General features: G+C 38.5%; 1 protein-coding gene across 3 annotated transcripts in view; it reads right to left on the minus strand.

Moving 5' to 3' along the window:
• Positions 1 to 20,617, minus strand: part of LNX2 (ligand of numb-protein X 2) — an 80,756-nt gene extending 60,139 nt beyond the window's left edge. For 2 of the 3 annotated variants that reach the window (XM_045069665.1, XM_045069661.1), the window contains exon 1: positions 20,488 to 20,617. The gene's annotated coding sequence lies outside the window, so the exon portion shown is untranslated. The remainder of the gene's footprint in view (positions 1 to 20,487) is intronic. The other variant, XM_045069662.1, reaches the window with a different exon arrangement.
• Positions 20,618 to 20,871: the final 254 nt, after the last annotated feature.

Consider the following 20,871-nt stretch of genomic DNA (forward strand, 5'->3'; position numbering starts at 1 on the left):
TGGTAATGGGATAGACCCCGATGTCAATCTCTGTGCTCAGCATAAAGTCTGTTTCAGATTCTCTCTCCCTCTCTCACCCACTCACAGTCTCAAATAAATAAATAAAATATTAAACACACACACACACACACACACACAAACTGACAGATCTTTCTCAAAGTGGTCATACCATTTTAGGCTCCCACCAAGAATATATGAGTGGTTGCTCCATATCCTTGCCAACATTTGATACTGTCAGTCTTTTTAGTGTTAGCCATTGTGTTGTAGGTGATTAGTTAACACTTCTGAGTTGCAATGATTTATAGATTATTATAGCACAAGAATAACTGAGAGGTACATAAAATAAAGGACAATATTAAGAAAAATTACAATATTATAAATTTTATATAGAATTTTTATATAAACCTTTTCCCACTTTCTAGAAGTCACATGATTGAAAGTATACTTCCTTTTATAAATTTTAACTTTAATGTATTTTATTTTAATTAATTAAAATTAATTTAATTATTTTATTTAATTCTAGTAGTTAATAAACAGTGTTAAATTAGCTTTTGGTGTACAATACAATGGCAACAATTCTATACATTACTTAGTGCTCATTGTGATAGGGTACTCTTAATTCCCTTCACCTATTTCACCCATTCCTCTACCCACCTCCCCTTTAGTAATTGAGTTTGTTCTCTATATTTAAGAGTTTTTTAGTTTGTCTTTTCTTCCGTTTTGTTTCTTTAATTGCACATGGATGAAATCATATATTTGTCTTTCTCTGATAGACATATTCCACTTAGCATTTTACCCTCTAGATCCATCCATGTTGTTGAATTTTACAAGATTTTGTTCTTTTTCTTGGTTGAGTAAGATTTCTGTGTGTGTTTGTGTACATACACACATATACCACATCTTCTTTATCCATTCTTCTTTAGATGGACATTTGAGATGCTTCCATAATTTGGCCATTGTAAATAATACTGTAATAAACAAAGGGGTCTACATATCTTTTCAAATTAATGTTTTTTAACTCTTCGGGTGAATACTCACTAGAAAATATACTTCCATTTAGTTGCCTTGGGAAACAATTATGCCGTCATATGTCAGCACTTTTACTTAGGAAACTGACGTCAAAATACTAACTTTTCCTTCTGTTCATCTCTTATTACTTAATAACTTCAACAATTCATGGTTCACCTAACAATCCGTAATTCAGGATTAATAATATGAATTGAAACACGTTAGTTAAACAGAATACTGTGGAAGTCTCCCTTTAAAACCTAACTCCTATTTTCTATTACTAAAAGAATGTCTTCACCTTTCCCAACAAATTCCATTTTGGAACTGTAGTTAACGTCTTTCAATTCAGTTCTAGGGGGACAAGAGCAGCATCTGATGCCACCCTTTAAAATACAAACAAAAACACACCTTGGTACAATTACATATTCTGAATTAGCTTGTAAAAGCTGCATGGCTATCCTAGAAGCAAGAGTAAATCATTACTTGGATATATTAGGACCATTTCCCATCGGGCATGCCTACATAAGTGATGCCATTAGAGAACTCAGCCCGTGATTATCCCAGTCAGTAAACTGCCATCTGCCGATGACAAATACTACCAAGAGCAGCTTGTGGAATCCACCAGCAGTGCTTGAACAGGCAACCAGCATCAGAAATGGCCAGATCTCTCTTTTCACGTACTTGTACCTGCACATATATGCCTAGCAGCAGCCAGGGCCTACACAGCTGTTTTTGATTTTCCTCCTACACAAATGCCAGCAGTGGGGCACAAAGTTTTAAGAAATGCTCCCGAATTAGCCCAATGTCACTATAACATAGAGTGATAAATAAGCTTTCGTTCAGTGAAAGAAAAGGATCCTCAAGTATCCTTCCACCAGAAACTAGATGTCCAACTGTAATTTTAATACACATATATCTTATTAATACCACTCTGCAAAGCACAGTTTTGTTTCTCTTATGTTTTCTAAAATGTTTTCCTTGCGGAAAACATAGATATTTATATAAAAAGGAAAAAACCCCACAGCACACAATTAACTATTTTTGGCATGCTGTGCTGTGGTACCAGCAAGGAGAGCAAGCAGGGCCAGCGGAGTCGTGCATGGGCTAAGTCAAGTGCACACATGCTGCAAATTCTATTCAGCTAATGACTACTACTACTCTATAGAGCCACCCGAAACTGAATGTGTTCCACAAAACGAGTTGTTTCCTCAACTTTGGTCTGTCTGCACTTCATTTCAACAGCTGTCACCCATATGGCTACAAAAGGTATGGGTATGATAGTGCTAAAAATGAAGGAAAGTATCTCTCTAACTTTAAATGAAACCTTTACTATATAGGCTGAGGCAATTTCAAGGAAACAGTGGGTAAAGATTAAGAAACAAGTGGGTAAGGAAGAATTAGGGGACGTCCTTGGAGAGTATGAAAAATGATTATTAATCCACTGTAAGTTTCACTATAGATTAGGAAAACTCTCCAACAATTATCAATGGGGACAAGAACAAACAGGTATATACCTGGTAGAAGGGAATACGTATTTTTCTTACTCTTGCTTGCCTGTTTTCCAGATTTTCTAAATTTCTATCTACTATTCTACCATTTAAGTATTTTAGTAATAATAGTTATTCCACAAATAAAACTGTTTTAAAAAAGAAAAAGAAAACCTAACACTTCAAGAATCACTAAGAAGAACATTTAAGCTATGACAATGTTACTCTTCTTCATAGTAACCCATTTTCTTATGCTTGCACCTAAACTGTGGAGATGTGTGTGTATCGGGGTGTGTGTGTGTGTGTGTGTGTGTATACAATTCCTTGTCCGAAAGCATCATACAAAATAAATACACAAACCATGCAGGTAAACATCTCACTAAGTAACCATCATTACAAATAAGATTTGATAAAATAAAATCAGAGTCCTTTTACTGATAGCTCATTACCAAAATCAAGGTAACTCTACTTTTTAGGTGCCAATCTCTGCGAAGAAGCAATTATTATCTCCCCCAAAAAAACAAAAGTCCAGGACAAGATGGTATCACTGGTAAATTCTACTGAACGTTTGAAGAAAAATTAATACCAATCTCCTCAACTCTTCCAAAAAATAGAAGAGGACAGAACAATTCCAAACTCAGTTTATGAGGCTGGTATTACCGTGATACCAAAACCAGAGAAGCACACCACAAGAAAAAATTAGAGGTCAACACTCCAATAAACATGGATGCAAAAATCCTCAGCAAAACATTAGCAAACCTAATTAAATAGCATGTTAAAAAATTATAGATCATGATCAAATGGGATTCATTTCAGGTATGTCAGGATGGTTCAACTCCACAAACCAATCGATGTGATAAACCATATAAACAGAAAGAAAGGTAAAGATGACCTGATCATCTCAACAGAGATGATCATGTGACAGAAATCCCATGTGACAAAGTTCAATATCCATTTATGGTAAAAACTCTCAACAAAGGCAATACAGAAAGAATGTACCCTCCACGTAATAAAGGCCAGACATGACAAGTCCGTTGCTAACATCACATTCAACAATGAAAAGCTGAAAGCTTTTTCCTCTAAAATCAGGAACAAAACGAAGATGCCCATTCTTGACACTTTTAACCAACAGAGTATTGTAGTCCTGGCGAGAGCAATTAGGGAAGAGAAAAAAAAAGGCACTTAAATTGGAAGTGAAGAAGTAAAACTATCACTAAATGCAGATGACATGGTATTTTATATATAGAACCATAAAGACTCCACCAGAAGGGCGCCTGGGTGGCTCAGTGGGTTAGGCCTCTGCCTTCGGCTCGGGTCATGATCTCAGGGTCCTGGGATCGTGGCCCGCCTCGGGCTTTCTGCTCAGCGGGGAGCCTGCTTTCCTCTCTCTCTCTCTCTGCCTGCCTCTCCATCTACTTGTGATTTCTCTCTGTCAAGTAAATAAATGAAATCTTTAAAAAAAAAAAAAAGACTCCACCAGAAAACTGTTAGAATAAGCAAAATCGGTAAAGTGACAGGATATAAAATCATGCACAAAAATCTGTATATATTAATAATGAACTATCATGGAGACATTAAGAAAACAATCCCATTTATAACAGTATCAGAAAAATAAAATACCTAGGAATAAATTCAACCAAGAAAGTGAAAGTCCAGATAAAACTATAGAAATTGATGAAACACACAAATAAATGAAAAAATACTCAATGCTTTAGATTAGAAGAATATTGTGAAAATAACCATATGACTCAAACCAACATACAGATTCAATGTAATCCCTATTGAAATTCTAGTGCCTATTTTTTCACAGAAATAGAACAAATTTTCCTAAAATTTGTAACCACAAAAAATTCTGAATAGCCAGAGCAATCTTGAGAAAGAAGAAAAAGCTGGACGCACCATACTTCCTGATTTTAAGCTATATTACAAGGCTACAGTAATCATAACAGTATGGTACTGGCATAAAAAGAGACCAGTAGATGAATGCCACAAACTATGGCACCCAGAAAAAACCCACGCATATATGGTCAATTACTTTACAACAAAGAAGCCAAGTATATACATAATGGAGAAAAGACAGTCTCTTCAATAAATGCTGTTTGAAAAACTATAGACAGCCAAATGTGAAAGAATGCAAATGAACCTCTGTCTTACAGCATACACAAAAATTAACTCAAAATGAATTAAAGACTGGAACATAAGATCTGAAATTCTACAACTCTTAGAAGAAAACATAGGTGATAAGCTCCCTGACATTTGTCTTGGTGATGATTTTTTGGATCTGACACCAAAAGTAATGGTTACAAAAGCAAAATTAAACAAGTGGGATTATATCAAACTAAAAAGTTTCTGTACAGCAAAAGAAACCACCAACAGAATGAAAACATAACTGATGGAATAGGAGAAAATATTTGTAAATCATGTATCTGATAAGCAGTTAATATCTAAAATTATACAAAGAACTCTTAACAACTCAATAGCAAAAAACCCCAAACAATCCAATTTAAAAATAGGCAGAAGATCTGAATAGAAATTGTTCCAAAGATGACATATAGATGGCCACAGACACATGAAAAGATGCTCAACATCACTAATCATTGGGGAAATGCAAATTAAAAACACAAAGAGATATTACTTTACACCTGCTAGAATGGCTAGTATCAAGAAAATAAGAAATAACAAGTATTGGCAAGAATGTGGAGAAAAGGGAACCCCTGTGCACTGTTGGTGGCAATGTAAATTGGTGCAGCCACGGTGGAAAACAATATGAAGGTTCCTCAAAAAATTAAACATAGAAAAAAAAATTAAACATAGAAATACTGTATGATTCAGCAATTCTACCTCTGGATATTTATCTGAAGAAAATGAAAACACTAACTCATAAATATATATGCACTCATGTTCACTGCAGTATTGTTTATGACAGCCAAGGTATGGAAATAATCTAAGTATTCACTGAAGAATGATGGATAAAGAAAATGTGTGTACATGCACACACACACGAATACTATTCAGCCATAAAAATGGAATCTTGCCATTTGCAACAACATGGATGAACCCTGAGGGTATTATGCTAAGTGAATTAAGTCAGACAAAGACAAATACTGTATGATCTCACTTATAAGTCAGCAATCAGCTTCTCTCATGTTTTAGAATTAAAACCATGATTTCTGTAAAATCATTCAACTGCATTATAACAAAACAATCCTACTGAGTTTCTTATGTAAAATCATCTTATTATGAGTCCTAGAATAGGACTATGACCTTTTGCATGTGAAACCTACTTCTTTTGTCAACTATATGGTTTAAACAAAAATGATCTATGAAATGCTCTTCACCATGAAGGAAAAAATTATGGTTCTATCAGAACTTTATCTTTTCAGAGAAACAACTTAGTAAAGACTAATGGCTTTTAGATCATATAAGTATGATTTCCGACCATAGGTAACCCTAATCCAAATTGTATGTATTATCTCTGAAACTTTCTGAACTCCAGTTTCTTAAATGCAAAGTGGTGACCTCATGGGATTACTGTCATAATTAACAGCTGAATGAAAGCTTAAAGCTCCTAGCAAAGTGACAGCCAGAGTAGTCACTCAAATAGTAGTTATTATAATGATTAATATTGGCAGTTCTACTCTTCTGCCCATTATGTTTCACAGCCAAATAGAAGGCAGTTTTAACAGTGAAAAAATTAAAGTCTCTAGCGATACACTTAAATTACTGAAAATAGTTTACTTTTTTGCCCCTCCAGATCAATATTATATTCTAGGAGAGGGAAGAGCAGACTCCCTACTGAGTAAGAAGCCTGATGCAGGGCTCAATCCCAGGATCCTGAGATCATGATCTGAGCCAAAGGCAGAGGATCAACCGACTGACTGAGCCACCCAGGTACCCTAATATTATATTCTAATTGAACAAGAAAAGACCACCTTTCCCTTTCCCCTTTTTAGAATAAAATGAATACACTCAACACTTCTCAAAATGAAAGCTATTCTAAGAGTGCCCACTGCAAACACGAATATGATAAAGGTACAATCTGCAGAATTGAGGAACAGCATAAAATGCATCAAGACATTCCTTTTTTTTGTTTTTCTTAAGATGTTATTTATTTATTTGACAGAGAAATAGAGAGCACAAGTAGGCAGAGCAGCAAGCACAGGCAGTCTTCCTGCTAAGCAGGGAACTAGACACAGGTCCTGTCCCCAGGACCCTGAGATCATGAGCTGCGCTGAAGGCAAGACGCCCAACCAACTGAGCCACCCAAGCACCCCCACCAAGACATTTCTGACAAGCAAGCAGATTTGTTAAATAATTATTAAATCCGTGTAATTTGTACTACAATATTCCCTAATAACCAAGCTGTTTAGCAAAATTTAAAATGAACTAAATAGATATTCTTCCATGGTTGTACTGTATTTGCCAGATCACAGGAACCTAGTAAAAAAGTTATTGAGATGACTAAATTTTTATTATGTTTAGCTATCCCTTTAAAAAAGCAAAAACAACAGGGTCATGATTTATAGTTAAAAAAAAAAAAGTCAGATAATCCTTTTGTCTATAATTGTAACCAGCTGAGAAAACCGTATGTGGTAATACATGTTCTTCAAGAGATAAACACTTTTTTAAGGTAATACAATTACCTTAGTGAGATCAGCAACCAAATTAAAAACTGAATTTCAAAAAGAAGACCAAATTTTGAGCTAATGTAAATCAAGGTACAGAAGAGTATATATGTATTTATTTATTAGTATTTTTTAAAAGATTTTATTTATTTATTTTGAAAGAGAGATCACAAGCAGGCAGAGAGAGAAGTGGAAGCAGGCTCCCGGCTGAGCAGGAAGCCGGATATGGGGCTTGATCCCAGGACCCTGAGACCATGACCCGAGCTGAAGGCAGAGGCTTTAACCTACTGAGGCGCCCCATATTTATTAGTATTTTTAATCCAAGGGGCTTGAACTCAGGTATGCACTCACTTTGTCTGAGATTGAGACCTGAGCTGAAATCAAGAGTCAGACATTAACAGACTAAGTCATGAAGGCACCCCAAGAACAGTATGTGTTTTAAAACATCTGTCTGTATAGATACACACGAGTTTATTATATGCACAAAATATGTCTAGAGGGATATACCAAAAACCAACAGTAGTCAACTCTGAAGGAACTATGACTGGGATATAATTCTGAGGCTTGTTTTTCATAAAATATCTATTTGTGCATATTGACTTTTTTTTTTTTAAAGTTTGTTTATTTATTTTTAAGTGATCTCTACACCCGGTGTAGAGCTCAAACTAACCCAAGATCAAGAGTCACATGCTCTTCCAAATGAGCCCACCAGGCGCCCCTGCACAGGCTGACTTTAACGTGTATTGAAGTATACCATGGTAGAAGCATGTACTAAGGGAAATAAAGTAGAACATAGCCAGCTTGGCTAGGATTATACATGGCTAAAATTAAAAAGCAAAGTAAGTCAACCAAACATTGTCATCAGAAATAACAATATTATGGAGTACTAAAAGTGAAGTGGTGTGCCCAAGATACTTTTTCCTCATTGTCTCGTTGCAAAAATAAGTAAGACACAAGCCTAAATATTAAGTATTGTATTATCTGCAAAGTGAGTACATACCGTAAAAATGGGAGAAATGCGATTACCACATAATAAAAATGTAAGAATTCTGCTGCAAGACACATACACAGTTTATACCTATTCTATTCAAACTCATTGAAATGTCCGGTGTTGTAACACACTTCCAAGAATCAAGATAACATGCAACTGTAATAACACCCACAAAGATAGGCGCATCTGAATTTTCTTGTATTCACTTCCACTCCTGCTGCTTAAGGGAAATCTGCTGTTGCATTCTTTGTTTCTAAAAATGCATCACAACGTCAACTGATGAGTCATGAGTCACACTCCAAAGTCTTATGTACCAAAGAAAGCAGGGAACAAAAGTCCTAGACATCAATTGTAAAGATGCTTAATCAGCTAAGTTACAAATGAGGAGTTCTTTATAAGGTGACACAGATGATAGATTTTGGAAGAGATATGAGAAACTTGACAATAAAGCTGCAAATTCTGTAAGGATTGATAAAATCATTTGTGCTTGTTCCCTCCTAATAACTGGTAGGGTTTGTTTTTGTTGATTCAGAACATACGAATAGTAATTTCTGCTGAGATACTGACAGGTACAAACTCAACAAACTCTCAGCTTCATGAATAAAGACATTATCTGAGAAATGACTTGCCCGATGCCTTGCTTCTCCTCTAAATTCCTTCCTACTTTTGCTGTTTAGCAATTTCACTGAGGAAGAAACCTCCAGGAAAGGATAAGGCAAAGGGCAGGAACCAGAGATGCCACTATTTGTTTCTCTGTGGCAGCATTAACTAAAAGTTTTCCTGGTGAGGAAGACAAACTCATGGCTGAAAGGAAATGTGAAGACCAGCTGTAGATTCAGGCACCAGTGTAATAGACTATTAAGATCTGACCTTATCATCTTATTTTCTTCCAGGTATGTCATTATCCTTTACATTAATCTGCTTACCTGTTCATTGTTTCTCTCTCTTCCCAGCCCCCACAGCATGTAAACTCCTTAGGAACAGGGATCCCCCCCATCTTGTTCTCTGCTATATTGTTGCCATCCGGAACAGTGCCTGGCACATAACAGGCATTCAATAAATAGCCAGTGTTGGGGGGAGGCCCAATACATAATCATTACTTAACTATCTCGGGCCTGGCACAATCACAAATAGGCTATTATTTTTCACTAGAGACTACTCTTTACCTATAATGTAAAATAATAATTACACTAACACCTTTCCATGAGATTCTATGCCTAAGTTTTACTATTTAAATATCATTTGTATCAAAATATAATAATTATGATAAAATGATTACCTGATTCATCTCAATTTCTGAGAACAAGAACTTCTATGATTCACTTTCATATCTCAAATATCTACAATGGTACACAAGTACAGAGCAGATATTCAAATATTTGAATAAATGATTTTAAAAGAATTTTAACTGGTGGCATTATTAGCCATTTTCTATTTTCTTTGCATAATTTAGTATTTCCTAAATTTTCTACACCTAGCATTCCTATAATCAAAAAAAAAAAAAAATAGTGTTAGAAGAAAAAAGGAAACTAATGTACTCTTATACCCTAGTGGTCTTGATAATGTATGCAACAAGGCAAATCAAACAGATAGACCATTTGCTTCCTAGGAGTTATCAGATAGAAAAATATTCTTTAAAAAAGAAATATTACTATTTTAAAAATGAATTAGAAATATTATTTTGAGGAACATTAAGCTTTATCTTCCAGAAAGATTTCCTTTCATAAACCCCAGTATACTTCAAGAGAAATTTCTTTGTTTTTTTATTAACAGAATTATTTTCTTTTGGTTCAAATAACCAAAAGAGTAATTTTTTTTATGGAGACATAGGGAATGGTGTACTAGGAGTAAACATTTTAAGAACTACCTAATAATCTACTTTGCTTTCTCCAGGACTAAGCTTGATTTATTATGCCTCTGGTGAACCCAAACTATACACAGAGAAAATTCAGTCACGCTGTCACATTTAGAAAGACTAAAATCAGGGGTGCCTGGGTAGGTCAGATGTTAAGTGTCTGTCTTGAGCTCAGGTCATGATCCTAGAGTCCTGGGATTAAGCCCTGCATTGAGCCCATCAGGCTCTCTGCTCAGTGGGAAGCCTCCTTCTCCCTCTCCCACTCCCCCTGCTTCTGTTCCCTCTCTTGCTGTGTTTCTCTCTGTCAAATAAATAAATAAAAATCTTAAAAAAAAAAAAAGAGAGAAAGACTAAAACCATACCAAACAACTTCATAAGACAAAACCCCTTTACAATTAAAAAAAACTAACACAATATACATTAGTTGAAAGTTAATTTTTATGTTTAATAGATTTTATCATCCTTCTGTATCCTACAAAATGGATTTACTAAAATCCTTAGTCCTTTCTGTAAATAGCTACCATACTATTTAAAAAAATCCAGACTCAGAATAAATCTTGAAGGCTTTCCTAATGTTATTTTATGTCTTTCAAAGGTAGAAAAATCATTCAAATGTGTTGACAAATGTACTCAATATACCAGGAAAAAGAAAAGGTCAAAACCTAGAAAAATTATTTTTAATTTTTTTAACAAACTCTGAAATTAGTCTGTTCAAGCCTCAATTAATGTATCTCATCTATAATGAATACACAAAGCCTAAAATTAGAGAAATTAATGAGGTTAATAAATATTTCATATGATATCTAATTACTATAGATACTTTTGAATTTTTTTTTTAAGATTTTATTTATTTATTTATTTGACAGAGAGAGAAGGAAGCGGACTCCCTGCTGAGCAGAGAGCCTGATGAGGGACTCAATCCCAGGACTCTGAGATCATGACCTGAGCCGAAGGCAGCGGCTTAACCCACTGAGCCACCCAGGCGCCCCGATACTTTTGAATTCTTATTAAATGGCTCTGACCGAAGAGATTTAAAAGGTATGCTCAGCAACTGACCACATGCATAACATATCTGTAATAAAGAGGCAGAGAATGCAATCACCTGCACTCTGATACTTGGCTTCTTCCCAATCATTTTGTCTTTTAGCTTGAGCTAGCCCTAGACTACTGATTGTTTCCAAATCAGTGTCTCACAACTATAAGAAACAAAAGAACAGAGAAACTCACACTAGAATATGTTAGTAAGTACCATTTGAGAACTGTGTCCTAGCTAATTACTGTCATCAGTCCCCGTAAATTAAAACTATTCATATATTTCAGACCTTTTCCTCTTATTTCCAAAAGCAAAGTCTCAGAAATATGTTCAAAATATTTTGTTTGGACCCTTGTCTTATACCATATTCAAACACTGACTTAGGTAGATTAAAGAACTGAAACTGTAAAAATTCTAGAAGGAAATAAGGAGTAAGTTCATGACAATGGATTTGGTGAGGATTTTGTTTGTTTTTGGCAAGGATTTCTTGAACACAATACCCAAATTAAAAGCATCAAAAATAGACAACAGAAGGGGCGCCTGGGTGGCTCAGTGGGTAAGCCTCTGCCTCCGCCCAGGTCATGATCCCAGGGTCCTGGGATCGAGCCCCACGTTGGGCTCTCTGCTCAGCAGGGAGACTACTTCCCCCCGCTCCAGCCCCACCTGCCTCTTTGCCTACTTGTGATCTCTGTCAAATAAACAAATAAAATCTTTATAAAAAAAAAAATAATAGACAACAGAACACACAATCACACATATGACATCAAAGGACACAATTAAAGAAGTGAAAAAACAGGTGAAATATCTACAAATAATATACCTGATAAATGGTGAAAAACTAGAATATATAAAGAACTTTTACTAATCAACAACAAATCAAATAGCAACGAAAAAAAATGGGCCAGGACTTAAATAGACATTTCTCCAAAGATGATCTACAAATGGCCAACAAACATAAAAAGGTGCTCAACATTACTAATTATCAGAGAAATGCAAATCAAAAGCATAATGAGTTCTCATATCATATCCATTAGGGTGGCTGCAATCAAAAGCTATAATCAAAAAAGCAGAATAACAAGTGCTGGTGAGGATGTGGAGAAATTGGAATCCTTGTATACCACTGGGGAGATAGTAAAATGGTGCAGCCTCTACAGAAAACAGTATATGGGTTCTAAAGAAATTAAAAACAGAATGGCCATATGAGCCAGCAATCCCACTTTTGGTATTTAAAAAACAAGAATCCAAAAAAATTGAAAGCAGGGTGTCAAAAAGATATTTGCACATCCATGTTCATTGCAGCACTATTTGTAACAACCAAGAGGTAGAGGCAACCCAAATGCCCATCAAAAGATGAAGGAATAAGCAAATGTGGAAATATGTCCAATGGAATATTATTGAGCCTTAAAAAGGAAGAAATCCTGTCACATAGTATAACATGGATGAACCTTCAGGTCATTATACTAGTGAAATAAACCAGTTACAAAAAGACAAATGTTCCATGATTCTCCTTATATGAGGTATCTGAAGTAATCAAATCCATAGAATCCAGGCCCTAAGGGAAGGGGGAAACAGGAGCTTTATTTAGTGGGTATAGCCTTTGTTCTGCAAGATGAAAAAGTTCTGGTCGTATGTTGTACAATATGAATACACTTTACTCAACTGCACTCTTTAAAATGGTTAAGATGATAAATTTTATGTTATATATTTTTTACCACAATAAAATTATAGTAAAATTGAAGCAGTGTAAAATATTTTTGTTAAGTTATTTTGATGAGGTTCTTTTTACTTTAACTACTGAATATTTAGTGTCTGCACCGAGATACGCTCTAAGTGTAAAGTATAACCAGATTCCAAATACCTAATAAGAAAAAAATGTCAAATACCTTACTCATATGTTGACTACATGTTACATATTAATCCATTTTTAATGTATTGCTTTAAATAAAATATAGTGTTAAACTAAAAAACTATTGTGTTGCTCTGTAAGAAGAACAACTAGAGGGGAATGTAGAGTCAGTGGAGCTTTGTTTTAAAGGTTTAAGACTGGAGCAGATTTAGGCTGGTACAGAAAAGCCAGCCGGGGTAAAGAGATTAAACACAGATGGGAGTTAACTAACAAAAGCCTTTCCTGAGAGAGACTTTGAAGGATGGGGATCAAGAGCACCGTGTGGAAAAGCTAGCCTTCCACGGATCTGAACCTTACAAGTGGGGAAAGGCAGGGACAGAAATCTGAGAAATCAAACCAGATCATCATTAAGTGGCCAGATTACTTAACAGACGGTAGAAATGGGGCTTGGACAAAAGGGTTTGTCCATGATGAATGTCTGCAATAACCCATGAGTGATGAAGACCAAGTTCCTTATACAATACCAGTAAGGCCTATATGATCTGGCCCCGCCTTCCTCCCTGCCCTCATCTCGGGCCTCTCTCTCCCAGCTCCCTTATTCATCTTCTCATCCTCCTTCAAAAGGCCAACTTAAAAAAAAAAAAAAGTTTATTTATTTGACAGAGAGACAGCACATAAGCAGGGGGAGCAAGTGGCAGGCAGAGGGAGAGGGAGAAGCAGGCCCCCTGCAGAGCAGGGAGCCTGACTCGGGCCCTGGGATCATGACCCAAGCAGAAGGCAGATGCTTAATAGACAGTGCCACCCAGGCGCCCCCCAACCCCGACTTTTTCTTTTGAGGAGAGTTTACCTGTGTAACACCTACTTAGTCAGGTATCTGTTCAAAGACAACTTCCTCAGGGAAGGTTTCAGGAACACAGTTAGCTGCCCAAGAGACTAGTTCCCTTCACCAGTGCTACCTAGGTCATCTGAAAATAATAGGGTATGCATCACATAGGTCATCTTAAATGTTCTTAAAGCCACATTAAAAAAAAAAAAAGTGAATGAGTTATTTTTAATATTCTATTTAACCCAATATACCCAGAATTTATCATCTTATTTCAGCATGTAAACAAATATAAAAATTACTGAGCTATTTTACCTTATACTGATACTAAATCTTCAGAATCTGGTGTGTACTTCACACTTAGAGCACATCTCAATTCAAACTAGCCTCATTTCTGGGCAGTTGGGTGGCTCAGTCAATGAAGTGTCTGACTCCTGGTTTCAGCTCAGGTCATGGTCTCAGGGTCATGGGATTGAGCCCCAAGTCGAGCCCCCAACCAGCCCTGAGTAGGGCTCCCTGCTCAGCATGGTGGCTGCTTGAGATTCTTTCCCTCTCCCTCTCCTTCTGCCCCTCCCTTAACTCACTATATGCATTCTCTTTCTCTCAAATAAATAGTTCAATAAGATATTAAAACAAAACAAAACAAAACAAAAAAAGACTAGCCTCTTTTCAATAGCCACATGTGTGACTACAGTATTGGACAACATAACCCTATACTATTTTTCCAGTGGACTTTGTTACTCTAGTGTGGGCTATTACTTGATCAATGTCTATCTCCCCCGGAATGTAAGCTCCATGAGGATACCCCAGTGTTCCTAGCTCAGTGTCAGCACTCAGGAAATGCCAAATAAACAAAACTGACTGGGGGAAATGGGAGGGAGGGGTTGTTTGAGAGACAATTACCCATGCTGTGGATCTGGCCTTTCCTTGGTGTTACCAAAGCAACTTTGGGAGAGAAGGCAGAGTTAATCAGCACAGGGACATTATCTGGCAGACATAGCACAAAAGTAAGTTCAAGAGAGGCAGAGGGGCCTGGAAAGCGTATTCCAGGTGCTTAACAATGGCTTCCAAACTGGAGAGGGAAGAAGACCTCCAGGCCAACAGATGTTAATATGACAGGAAAGGGGAGGTGGGGTGGAATTAAGAGATCGGCAAGCTGTCTCTGACAAGAGGAAGGGCACTGTAATAGAATGCGTGGGTGTTAGAAAGCAGGAAGGACAGGATAGGAAACTGTGTTCAGAGAACTAGATACATAAATTTAGGATTTCTGGTGTGAAAAATTTGGAGGAATGTTAAAATACACTGTTAGTGAAGATCACTGGAGGTGAGCAAAGGTACTAGAAGTGAAAGGCATTAGTCACCCTGCTTAGAATAACTAACTCCTTGACTGAATGCTTTTTAAGATTTTAAGCTGAACAAAGGCAGGAACAATCTTTCCTGGGCCATAGAGCCCAGTGTTGATCACAGAAAGCACACTTACATGAATACAACTCAAAATCAAAGTTCAAACATTAAAATCATGTGGAACAAAAGTGGCAATGGTCACAACAGTGACTTAAGGTATAAGTGAAGGACTCCAATTTATTTGTTCAATATTTATGTAGTTTGATTGAACTCTGAATGATGCATTAATTTTTTACATTATTAGCCAAACTCTTAATTTGGGAGGAGGGGGAAGGGGCAGGTAGAGGAAAGGGTATAAATATTTCCCATACTTATTTTACCTTTATCTACATAACAAAGTAATTTTTTATTATGACCAGGTATACCTTATTTTTGCAACAGATACAGGTCCTCATAACTTGGTTATAAACATTTTTTACAATGGCTCCTACTATACACTTTAGGGCAATTTGTTATTTAAAAGAACTGTAAGAGGGGCACCTGGGTGGCTCAGTGGGTTAAGCCTCTGCCCTCGGCTCAGGTCATGATCTCAGTTCTGGGATCCAGCCTTGCATCGGGCTCTCTGCTCAGCAGGAGGCCTGCTTTCCTCCTCTCTCTGCCTGCCTCTCTGCCTACTTGTGATCTCTGTCAAATAAATAAATAAAATCTTTTTTAAAAATTTAAAAAGAATAAAAAAATAAAATAAAATAAAATAAAAGAACTGTAAGATTACTCTTTCAATAAAGAGAAAAAATTAAAACCTCATTCGTTTTACATATGGAAGTGGTATGCTTTTTAAGTGGCACATGATTGTTTACAGCATATTTATATATATATATGTTATGTACATATATATGTACATATATACTTGTGTGTATATTGTATATAGTTTTACTTTCCCATTGCCTATTTCCTGCATTTTTTTCTATTACTCATACCCAGTCCAGTTTTGAGAAAAAATAATTGTTCCCCCAAATAATTCTGATTGTCAGAAGTCATAGTACTAAACCTCAAGGCTGGAAAGATAAAGGTGTAAGCTATGCTTAAACCCTCTCTGCCCAAATGACTTCTATTAATTTTTCAGCTTTTCTAATCAAGCAAGACTTCCAGAGTTTTGCTAATAACCAAGAGAGGACAAAGTTATGACACAGCTATTGTCTGTTCAACTCTGAACCCTACGTAAGTCCGTTCCTCCCTACCACACACCTCACAACTATCAAAGGAAAATATGAAGAAGGAGGGTATCATGTAATAATTATAGCAGTCGGTACTACAGTCACTGAATTAAAGAGGCATAAATTCTCTTACAGTCGCTATATCTTCCTGTGGGTACATGAACTGCTCTAAGCTTCCTTGCTGACTCAATTCTCTTTTGTTTTCCCTCTGACTAATGATTATTTAAAAAATTCAGAGAAATCTGTGAGCCAAGACAGATCAAAGCCAAGAAATCCATTTCATTCATGCATGCATACATTACTATTTCTGATTCTAAGCACTTGGGGATTGTTCAGTGAGCAAAACTGCTATGATCCCTGCTCACCTGAAGCATACATTTTAAAGAACAAATCCTACGATACCTGCCTCTTTAAAAGCATACTAATCAGATGACAATTTCTTATCATGATGTGTATCAGAGCACTTGCTTTTTAAGACATTTCCCTCAAATTTTCATTAGACTAATACACAAATACCCACTTCTTTTAACTCCAACCAACCAAAAACTTGCATAATCACAGATTTTTCTACTGTTTTGTACTTTCTGAGGAAGAGTCATAAGAGAGGAACAACTAAAAGGGATTTTCTTTGTAAATCCCCCAGGCCCCATAATACCCATAATAGGATCATTTTAGGTCTGCCTGAGTCTTCTACAACCATAATTCGACACACAAGATTTGACACGCAAGATTTGTGCGCGCGCGCGCACGTATACATGTGTATATACATACACACCTATGTATGTATATGTACATATATCTTGCATGTCAAATCATATATAATTCACACACACATATATACATACATGTATCTTTTTTTTCAACCAATACTGCTTCCTGAGTGGAACCTTCAAAATAAGACCATTGTTTCTTCTAGAAACCTTGTTGGATTTTGATACAGGAAGGTGGGCCTGGAGTGAATTTTAACCCAATAAGCATGGATAAGTTAAATAGCACTGCATAATAAAAAATAATTTAATTTGGAGGGCAATCAGAAAGAAAAAAAAAAAGGAGGAGATGGGCACAGAGCCAACCAAATTATGAACCCGGAGCTCCCCTCTGATGGTGGCCAAAATGCATTTTAAGGAGAAATGTCTAATATTCAACATGAACACTCCTACCACTACTATATTATAAACCTCTCCTTTGCCTCCCCTTTCCTCTAATCTTCCAAAAAGCTAACCACAGGGGCATGTGGGTTGCTCAGTTGGTTAAATGTCTGCCTTTGTCTTGGGTCATGACCCAGGGACCTGGGATAGAGTCCCACATCTGGCTCCCTCTTCTCCCTAGGCCCCTGTCCATTCCCCTGCTTATGCTTGCATGCGCGCTCTCTCTCTCTCTCTCAAATAAATAAATAAAATCTTTAAAAGAAAAAAAAAGCTAACCACACCCACAAAGGCTTTATGCAAAGTCTTTATTTTCTTTTTTCCATTCTTTCCTAGCTCCTGCCCAGCACATCTATCCAACATCTTCATCACAAAGTCTCCACCGTTCATTAGCACTTCACTGGACTGATCCAAAACTAATCAGCTTCTCTTCCCCATTTCTACCTTCAGTTGCTTTTAACCACTCCTTTCCATATCTTACAACATTCTACTAGCTCATTAATGTCATCATCACTAAAGGAACAACTAATATTTACCAAGTACTTGTAACATGCTAGGTACTCTGCCAAGGGCATTTTATGCATAATTTCATTTGATCCTCAAACCCTACTAGGCAGGTACTAGGATCATTTCCTAAATGTTAGGAAACCAAAGTTCAGGATGGTAATTCTACAGGTAAGCAATGGAATTCAACTTTTGTACTCACTTCACAGCCAGTTTAACCAGTACACTCCAACGCCTTAAGTCAAAAAACTTAGGAATCATCCTCTCATTAATCATAGCTAGTCACTTACCTAGTCTAACCAAATATACTTCCTCAATGCCACATCAGCTCTACCTCCTCTGCCTTCACACAGAGTAACAACTAGCATCTAGCAAATCCTCACTATATGCCAAGCACTATTCTTTTTTTAAAATATTTATTTATCTGAGAAAGAGAGACAGAGCGCTCACATGAGCAAGCTGGGAGAGGGTTTGTAAAGGGTGAGAGAATCCTCAAGCAGACTCCCCACTGAGCACAGATCCTGCCTCTGGGCTCCATCCCAGAACCCTGAGCAGAAACCGAGTCTGATACTTAACCAGCTGAGCCACCCAGGGTGCCCCATGACATTCTATTTAAAGTTAGGAGCTTTGGGGGTACCTCGGTGGCACAGTCAGTTGAGCATCTGGCTCTTGGTTTTGGCTCAGGTCATGATCTCAGAGTCCCGCAATCTAGCCCAGTGCAAGCCTCCCTGCTCTGCTTCAGGTGGGTTTGGGATCCTCTCTCTCCCCCTTCCCCACCTGCCTCCCCAACCCTCTCCCTCTCTAAAATAAATTAATAAAATCTTCAAAAAAATAAAAAATAAAATTAGCAGCTTTGCATCGTAAGTAGATAAAGTCCAAATTTCTTCATTTGGCACACAAAATCCTCCATGTTCCTGTTCAAGTCAATTCAATAAGTATTTGAGTGCCTACTGTAATCAAGGCAAAATGCTAAGTGCTCTGAAATGAATAATACACAAACGCCTGAGTGCTATTCCAACCCCAAACAATGCACCCTTGGCCAGAGTAACTACATGTGGATCTCATAATGCAACACCCTACTTGTTAGTCCCTTTGCCTAGAATGTACTGCGAAAATTCCACAGCCGTCTGAAGTGCCTAATTGAGGTCCTCCCTAGCAAACTCCAGGCAGAAATGCTCCCTTTTCTAAGTCCCCACAGCACTTCATTCAAATTACTTTCAGGTAGCTAATGGAACAGGTATGGGTCAGCTTCCAAGTAAGACTGTGATCACCAGTGGGAAAAGAACTGATCCTGGCCATCCATGTCTGGCACACAGCAGGCAGTAGGCACTCTAGTGCATGCTGAATAAATAAGTAATGAAAATTTTCTAACTTGATGAGAAGAAAAGAGAAACAATATACAGAATTAGGAATGTTAACACACAAGTGGGCCAAATTAAAAGTAGTGTTATTGTACTTTGGTTCTGATTTGGCCTACATTTTACCCCTCTGGGAAAACTCACAGAGTTTTGGACAAGCTAAAAAGGCAAAACTTTGTTTTTCATGGCCCAACAAAGCTCTGACGGGCCCAAAAGGATACTAGATCAAAGTCCATTTTCTAAAGGGTTGTGGAGATGGGAATCAAATCTGTCAGGGAAAATAAAATTGATCTACTGAGATCCAACTTCATCAGCGCTGTGTCACACTCCACTCAAGGAAAAAAAAAAAAAATCTGTCCTGGGAGGAAGGCCAATTGACAAATAAGTACTACTGCTGCAAGAACGTGGATTCTTAAAGTGAAGGCAGTTCTTATAAACCAGAGCTCGCAACTGTCTCCTCCTGCCAATGCTTTACACTCGACTTCGTTTCTGGTTTCTGTGATTTAAAGAGCCCAAGCCTCCGTGTGCTGTAGCTCCTCGTAGAAAATAACGTCTTGATTCCCGACCTGAACTGCAAACTGTAACATCAGAAGAAACACTACCTATGTCAGAAATCCTTGTCTGAAACATATGGCATAAAGCTTTGGAAGCGACTGAGGTCTTTCCTGGATGGTGCTTTGCGTGCAACTGTTTCCAAATCGAGATCCATATTTTCAAATCACCCCCTTGAAGACGTGAGCTCTCCCTTCCCTCCAGCCTCCAGGGAAAGGTGAGAATTCAGAGGCAACAGGCTGGGACGGAGGGTATCCCCCTCTTCCTTTCCTGGAGAACAAGATCCGATGTAAGGCAGCTAGTGCCCCTCTCGTTTGCAACACACTCACAGGAAATAAGAAACTCATCCCCACCTCTCCCCTCCTGGAAAAAGCGAACGACGCAAAGGGCAACAACACAGTGGCCGGAACCACCAAATGGTAACAGCCGGGGGCCTCCCGCCTCTCCCAGGCGCCTGGTCGGCGGCGGCCACCCGGCTCAGGACAGCCCGTCCCTCCCTCCCCGCACCAGCGCGGCCGGCCCCACAGCGGGTCCGGGTCTACGTTCCCGCACAGCCCGGGCGAGCGAGAAGCGGAGCCGTGGACGTCGGCCGCCTCCCCCGGCACGGCGCTGCCCCACACCCCGCCGACGCCCGCACCTGAGGCGGCTGCTCGGGACCCGCGACAGGGCGCGGGGCCAGGCGGGCAGGACAAAGTTACTCACTGGGAAAGCGCGGCCGCCCGGGGCGCGCACCGGCTCGCAGCGCCGCAGCCCAGCGCCAGGTCCGCTCTCCGCGGCCCGCTGAGGGAGCGGGGAGCCGGCCGGCCTCCGCTCCGCCGGGAACCGCCGCAGCCGCTGCCACCACCGCGGATTTCCTGGCAAGAAGCAAACTCTGGCCAAGACTTCACTTCTCAACCGCCCCTGCTGCCTTCCCGGGGGCGAGCGCCGGGGCCGAGCCACCCAACCCGACACGCACCTGGGCCAACCGGCTGCAGCACAGGGCGGGAAGGAGGCGGGCCAGAGAGCGGCTCCACCTATCCGAGAGCTCAGGGGGCGGGCCAGGCTGCGGCCGTCACTCCCGGGTTAGAGTGAGCCCACTCCGCCCCT

This window comes from Mustela putorius, unplaced genomic scaffold (assembly GCF_011764305.1).
Source record: "Mustela putorius furo isolate JIRA1106 unplaced genomic scaffold, ASM1176430v1.1 tig00003942_pilon_pilon_pilon, whole genome shotgun sequence".
In the NCBI taxonomy this organism is placed as follows: domain Eukaryota; kingdom Metazoa; phylum Chordata; class Mammalia; order Carnivora; family Mustelidae; genus Mustela; species Mustela putorius.